We start from the raw sequence: 7,935 nt of genomic DNA on the forward strand, positions 1-7,935 counted from the left end.
AAGTCTGTTGGAAAAATAAAAATAAAAACCTTTGACAAATTAAAGGTTATTATTTATGAAACCTGCTACAAGACTTTGTGTCAATTTGATATATATATTCAGATGTTCATCCGAACATTTTGGTAATGGCATAGCCTGCCTCTCTTCCAAAAATGGCTATCTGCAACACTTGTAGCAGCAACAGCCCTCTTCTTCTTAGTTTCTTCACAATCACCATATCATTTTGTTTAACTATAATCCCTTTGGCAAGTGCATTAACCTTCAACTATACCAGTTTCAGTCCTCAATATGATGATAACATAACGTACGAGAGAGCTTACCCTGACAGCAACCGCGTCATTCAGCTGCCGGCAAATCGCGAGACTGCTGGCCGCGCCACATACAACCAAAGCATGCGCCTTTGGGACAAGGCGACCGGCAATCTCACAGACTTCACCACTCATTTCTCCTTTGTTATTGATTCTGGAAACAGATCTTACTATGCAGATGGGTTGGCCTTCTTTCTTGCGCCGCAAGGTTCAAAAATTCCTACCAACAAAGGTGGTGGATCATTCGGTCTTACAAAAGACAACGAGCCACTGAACTCATCGATCCCATTTGTTGCAGTTGAATTTGATGTCTATGTCAACAGCTGGGATCCTACTTTTTCACATGTTGGTATCGATATCAACTCTGTGCAATCAAAGAAAAATGTATATTGGTCGAGTGATGTTAAAAGTGGGAGAAGAAACGAGGCATGGATTAGTTATAATTCTAGTACTCATAATTTGAGTGTTGCTTTCACGGGCTTTAGAAATAATTTAGTAGTGATGCAAGGACTTGATTATCAGGTTGATTTAAGGCAACATTTACCTGAGTTTGTCACTTTTGGTTTCTCAATGGCGACTGGAGTAGATTTCGCGATATTTAGCATTTACTCGTGGGAATTTAATTCAAGTTTAGAAATGGATGATGAGACTACTAATCCTGTCTCTAATCCAAAAAGAAGAAGAAAAACAGAACAGCTCTGGTTGTGGGATTGAGTCTTGGTGGAGGGGTTTTGGTTGGTGGGTTGGTTTTGATCATTTGGCTTGCCGGCATTGGGAGGAAGAGAAAAGAGGGTGATCAAGAAGACAATCAAGGATTCAGCGAGTACATTGATGATGAATTTGAAAGAGGAGCAGGACCGAAGAGGTTTCCGTATAAGGATTTGGCTCTAGCGACAAATGATTTCAATGATGATCAGAAATTAGGACAGGGAGGTTTTGGTGGTGTTTATAAAGGATTTTTGAGGGAAACCAACTCGTATATCGCTGTTAAAAGAGTGTCACAAGGGTCAAAACAGGGGATAAAGGAATATGCATCTGAGGTGAAGATTATTAGCAGGTTGAGGCACAGGAATTTGGTGCAACTACTGGGTTGGTGTCATGAGAAAAAGGAACTCTTGCTTGTTTATGAATTCATGCCTAATGGCAGCTTGGATTCCCATCTTTTCAAAGAAAATAGCTTGTTAACATGGGAGTTCAGGTACAAAATTGCTCAAGACCTGGCTTCAGGGTTGCTCTACTTGCAAGAAGAATGGGAGCAATGTGTGGTCCATAGAGATATAAAATCAAGCAACATTATGTTAGATTCAAACTTCAATGCCAAGATTGGAGATTTCGGATTGGCTAGGCTTGTAGAACATGCCAAAGGGTCTCAAACAACAGTCTTGGCTGGCACAATGGGGTACATGGCACCTGAATGTGCCACAACAGGCAAGGCTAGCAAAGAATCTGATGTCTACAGCTTTGGCATTGTGGCTTTAGAAATCGCTTGTGGGAGAAAACCAATCAACCCAAAGGCGCCGCAGGGCCAAGTCTCTTTGCTACAGTGGGTTTGGGATCTCTATGGAAACGGAAGGCTGCTCGAAGCAGTGGATCCAAGACTATGCAGAGATTTTGATGGGCAACAGATCGAGCGTTTGATGATTGTTGGCTTGTGGTGTGCTCACCCGGATGAAAACCTCAGGCCTTCAATAAGGCAGGTGATTCATGTGCTCAATTTTGAAGCTCCATTACCCGCTCTGCCGCCAAAGATGCCGGTGCCGACGTATCTCTCTCCACCGGTGAATATGCTAACCATTTATAGTACTGATTCTAATGAAGGCCAAAACCAGCGTTCATCATCAAGCTATAGTTACAACACCATTACCTCACAGTCAACTTCATCTTCTGTCGCTTCTTCATCCGCAGCACTTTTAAATACACGTTGATTGAGTTTTACTTTTGGTTCAATTTATTTTTCTTTTTGCTGTTTTAATGTCTGCCATTTAGCACTCAGATGAGAAGGTTCTTGGTAGGTTTTGTTTTGATTCAATTTATTTGATTTAGGATCAATCAATTCTTTGCTTACTTATTTAAAACACTTTGTACATTTTTCTCCATGTATAATAAAATTGTAACTTCATTTATACTTCATGGAGAAAGTCGTTGAGTTGGTGAGAGTGGTTAGATTTTAATTATTTCTTGTAAGTTTCAATTTCTTTTAAGAAGGTGCTACTGGAAGACTGACTATTCTCACCCAAACGCACTTAGTATGGTCTAGGATTGGCACGGGAACAGCCTGGCCGAAATTTGCCGATCTTGATCTTATCCTAATTATCAATCGACACAAAAAATATGTTTCAAATTTTGTCTCGGTTAGTAAATTGAGACGAAAATATGTTCGGATCCTGACCAGATCGAGATCTTGAATTATTTTAAACGACATGAGTTTTTTGTTGTATGTTGCACATTCAGTTATAAACGACATAACATATAAATATAACCGACATGTTATCCACGTATTACTGACATGTCATATGTATTATTTATCAAAATAACTTGCCACACCCATAAGACTGATATGTTAAATCTTGGAATAATGATACAGTCACAAACTCTTGTACAAACTTATTTTGTACAAACTGATGTGGCATGATAAGATTGGTTGAATTAAATATCACTTGGCCCACATGATTTGTTTTTATTAATTTATATTTTCATTCAACCAATGAATTAATGCCACATCAGTTTGTACAAAATAAATTTGTACAAGAGTTTGTGGCTGTATCATTACTCTAAATCTTGTGGTTCATTAAATTGACTTATAATACATTTTTGAAAATTCACATTTTAGGATAGTTTTAAGTTCTAAATTCCGACCTAAATTGAAATTAAGATAAAATTTTATATCGAATCTTGTCCCAAACGGACAGGATTCCCAAATTCCAATCAAGATTCCAAGAATTTTGCGAACCCTGATACGATCGCACTCTCTTGTACTGTTTCAATTTGTTTTCTTAAAATAATAAATTTGACGCAGCAATTTTGCTGAAGGTACCAGAGTGTGGGCACATAAACTGAGTGTTTGACAAAGTAACCAATTTTGATTTAATGTTATTGAATGCTTCTTCTTCCTCTTATTGTGTCTTGTTCGTTTGTCGGATTCAGGAGTTAATTCCACAATGGCGGGCCGGCCCAATAACAGTATCACAATTTAAAATTTTTTTAATAAGAATAGTGGGTACTAACATTCTAAATTCCCATTAAATATTGTCAATTTACTGGTTATTTTTAGATTATCTTTCTTATAAATGACAATCTCTAAAAATTGGAACAATTTGAATATCCAATTTTTCTGTTCGCACTCATTTTCTTAATAGACTCCTAATATAAATTAATCCGCCTTTATTTTTAATTGTTTTGAACTAAAATAAGGGTTGGGATATTTCCACCCCATTATTTGTGTAAACCCACCCCCCACTTCCAATAAATATTTACAATAAATACACATTTTTCTAATAAATACAAATCAACAAAAAGTATATATATAATTAATCAATTAAATCATTCTTATATTTTTTGTCTTACTTAATTTTTTTTACTATTAAAGTAGCTTTAATATAAGTTCTATTTAATTATTTTACTTTATGACATAAAATGACCCATTTGTCCGAAAAAATATGTGTTCTCGAAAGAAATTCTAAAAGGAAGTCAATAGGCCTTACCTTTTTCGAATTATGCAGAGGAATAAATGTTGAGTGTTAGAAAATGCATATTTATAAAGGAGAAAACCGTCATTTTACATTTCAAGTCTTACTAACAACCCTTACTTTTATGTATTTAACCTTCTTGTGATTTAATTACATGTGTTTTATTTTAATTAAGTATTTTATGTATTTTAGGGGCATTATAGTCATTTCACAATAAAGGAGAGATCAGACGGCAAAACGGACATCACTTTTGAACTCAAGACGGTTGAAAATCTTAGGAGGAGCATAAAAGGAAAAATGGCACTATTCATATGTACGGTACTATTCACGTGTACGGTACTAACTACGTTACTGTTCACAACACTGTTCACATAGACGGATCGATGACGTGGCATTGACCGATGATGTGGCATTGACTGATGAGGTGTCACGATCCTGTTGGGCTAAAATTCTTATGTACTGTTGATGGTGACGTGGCAGCATATCAGTGGATGAAAAATCTCGCGTACGGTACATGCATCACACATGATTATTTTCAACCAAATCGCGTTACTGTTCATCCGAGTCAAACCGCGTTACTGTTCATCCGAGTCAAACCGCATTACTGTTCATCCGAGTCAAACTGTGTTACTGTTCATCCGCGTAGTCAAACCGTGGACTGTTGACTGATGACGTAGCGCAATCCTAAGTGTCCAAACTGTTTTTAATCCGATGGCCATGATTTACTCCATGTATCTATAAAAAGGGGGTCTTCCCCTCGTAATTTGATATCTCTAAATCCATTTTTGAGATCCATTTTCTGTAATTCCTTCTCCATCTTGTATTTTCTTCGTATTTTAATAAATTCCCATTTTGCCCCTAGTTCAATTATGAGTGGCTAATTTTCTTTCAAGCTTGGGTTGAAGGTGAAGTCTCAACATGTGTCATGGGCTTTATTTGGTAAATTTATTTTCTCTTCCCCTCTAGTTTTTGTGGATGTTTTGACTTTTCGTCGACAAATAATACTAATCTTGTCTAGTACCGCCTTGGTTTCACCAGCCCTCTAGTACAAAGTTATTATTATTTGGCACGATAAGCCCTTAGCACCATATTGATTAGAGCGTGGTTCATGAGGTGTGGATTCCCCCCTCATGATTTAATTGGCATTAATAAGGATTATTTAGCCTATGATGCATGTTGATACGGATCCAGATACCCAAGTACGTCATTTTAATAGAATTCTCTTCAATTTATTCTCGCCATTTCAATTCCAACTTTAGAATTTATTCTCGCCATTTTAATTTAAGTTTTAGCATATTCCAAATCATTTCCACCACAAATCCAATCACCCATTTACAAAATTAATTCTACACACAATTAAAATCCACCTCCTCGTGGGATCGACACTCGTCATCATTAGTCTATACTACAATAGATTCGTGCGCTTGCGAGTACATTAAAATTTGCACAATAAGTTTTTGGCGCCGTTGCCGGGGAGGTAAGTAATTTTAATTCATATAATTAATTTTTGTGAATAATTCCATTTTAATTGTTTTCTTGTATTTTTTTCTTTAAAAAAAAAGAAAAAAAAAGAAAAAAAAAGTGAATCTAAAATTAAAGGTTAGTATTTCTTTTCTTTTTCTCTTCTTTAAAATTTTGTAATTTAATTTTCAATTTATTTTTTTTCTTTCTTTGTAATTTTTTGTTTATTTTATTAATTTAATTTTTAGTTAATTTATTTCACGTATTTATTTTTTGTGTATTTTTATAGAAAGGTTGTAACAGCGTAATAAGGTTAGTATCGTAATTTCTCCCTCTTCTTTATTTTTATTTATTTTGTTCCCATCTTTATTTTTTGTTTTGTTTGCATCTTTATTTTTATTTTATTTATTTTGCATGCATGGTCGTAGGTCATTATTACCTAATCTTGAACCTATAGACCTTAAATTAGAAAAAACACTTCGCACACACAAACACGTTAAAAATAAAATGGATTTACAAGCACCACAGGAGAGGCCATTTAAGGACTATTTTAGTCCCTTAGCTAATTTGAGCACGTCATGCATAAGATACCCAAATGTAGCTGCTAGGAGTTTTGAATTAAAACCTAGTGTGTTAAATTGTCTCCCTACATTTTATGGCCTAGAAAATGAGGATCCATATAATCATTTGAATGATTTTCATGCCATTTGTCAAACATTCAAATATGAGAATTTTTCAGATGATGATGTTAAACTTAGACTATTCCCATTTTCTTTAAAGGATAGAGCTCGTTCATGGTTAAATACGTTGCCTGTTAATAGCATTTCATCATGGGAACAAATGGTAACAAAATTTTTGAATAAATATTTCCCAGTGCATAAAACTAATGCTATTCGCAGGGAAATCTCAGAGTTTACTCAGAGAGAGGACGAGCAGTTTTTCGAGACATGGGAGCGATTTAATGGGCTACTCTTGAAGTGTCCACATCATGGGTACGAGAAATGGCACCAATGCCAATACTTTTTGGAGGGATTACTACCAAATGTGCAAGAATGGCTAATGGCAACAAGTGGAGGAGAGCTAATGTCAAAAAGTGCATCAGAAATTTGGGAATTCTTCCAGCGACAAGCAGATAATTCCCAACAACGGAGTCGATCACTCAGGACTACTAGAAGAATTAAAGGAGTGAATGAGGTTCAAATTGGCGAATCAACTTCAGGAATCAAAGAAGTCAAGGAGATGGTTGAAGGTCTTGCTCGACAAATAGCATCGTTATCGACTGCTAAATCAACAGAATCACATGACCATGACTCATACTCAGATCAAGCCAATGCCATAGGTGTAATAAGAAAACCATCGAATTACAACCCATACTCCAACACATATAATCCTGGATGGAGAGACCACCCCAATTTTTCATGGTCTCAAGGATTCTAACATAATGGACCAACAGCTCCAGCTCCACCAATGCAACCAATTTCGCAAATTCCTCAAGCCTCTCAGCCCCCATTTAGACCATACAATCAAAATCAGAACTACTCTCAACCCAGACCATGGGAGGATGCATTCCAAAATCTCAAGAATCTTACTCACTCTACGATTGAGCAACAGAACCGCACAATTGATGGACTACGAAATGAATTGAGAGCGGGCTTCAACTCACAAGCCCAATCAGTTTCAAGCCTCGAGAAGATGGTGGGACAACTTGCTTTTTCAGTTCAGACCTTGGCAATGACTGTTGAGAAAGACAAATTTCCAAGTCAACCAGTGCCTAATCCTAAAGGAATACATGAAGCAAGTACCGGTTCACCACAGCAGTATGGAGAAGTCAAAACAGTAATGACCTTGCGAAAAGGAAAAGAAGTCGACAACAAAGTGGAGATGCCGGTGACAAAAGAAAATCAAATTGTACCTGTGAATGTTGAGGAATCATCACCGGAGGAGAAAGAAGAAACCAACCCATGAGAATACGTTCCGAAAGCTCCATTTCCTCAGAGGTTAGCTAAAGGCAAAAAGGAAAAATCCACAGGTGAGATTCTTGAAATCTTCAAACAGGTAAGTGTTAATATCCCTTTGCTTGATGCTATTAAGCAAGTTCCATCTTATGCCAAGTTTCTTAAAGACCTTTGTACTAAAAAGAGAAATATGCATGTTCAAAAGAAGGCATTTTTAACAGAAAATATTAGTTCTATACTCCAACACAAAATTCCTTTAAAATGCAAAGACCCAGGCTCCCCCACTATTTTATGTAGCATAGGGAACCACACAATTGAGAATGTTTTGTTGGATTTAGGAGCTAGTGTAAATTTGTTGCCTTATTCAGTATTTGTGAAATTTGGACTTGGAGAATTACACCCAACTCCAGTGGTGTTACAGCTTGCAGATCGGTCCACGAAAATACCTCGTGGCATTGTGGAGGACGTGCTTATCCAAGTAGACAAGTTTTATTTTCCTGTTGATTTCATTGTAATTGACACTCA

The 7,935-nt window shown here is 36.5% G+C and overlaps 1 pseudogene; it reads left to right on the forward strand.

Moving 5' to 3' along the window:
- The first annotated feature begins 152 nt into the window (after positions 1–152).
- Positions 153–2,233, forward strand: LOC18033981 (annotated as a pseudogene).
- Positions 2,234–7,935: the final 5,702 nt, after the last annotated feature.

Source organism: Citrus clementina, unplaced genomic scaffold (genome assembly GCF_000493195.1).
Source record: "Citrus clementina cultivar Clemenules unplaced genomic scaffold, Citrus_clementina_v1.0 scaffold_8, whole genome shotgun sequence".
Classification (NCBI taxonomy): Eukaryota; Viridiplantae; Streptophyta; class Magnoliopsida; order Sapindales; family Rutaceae; genus Citrus; species Citrus x clementina.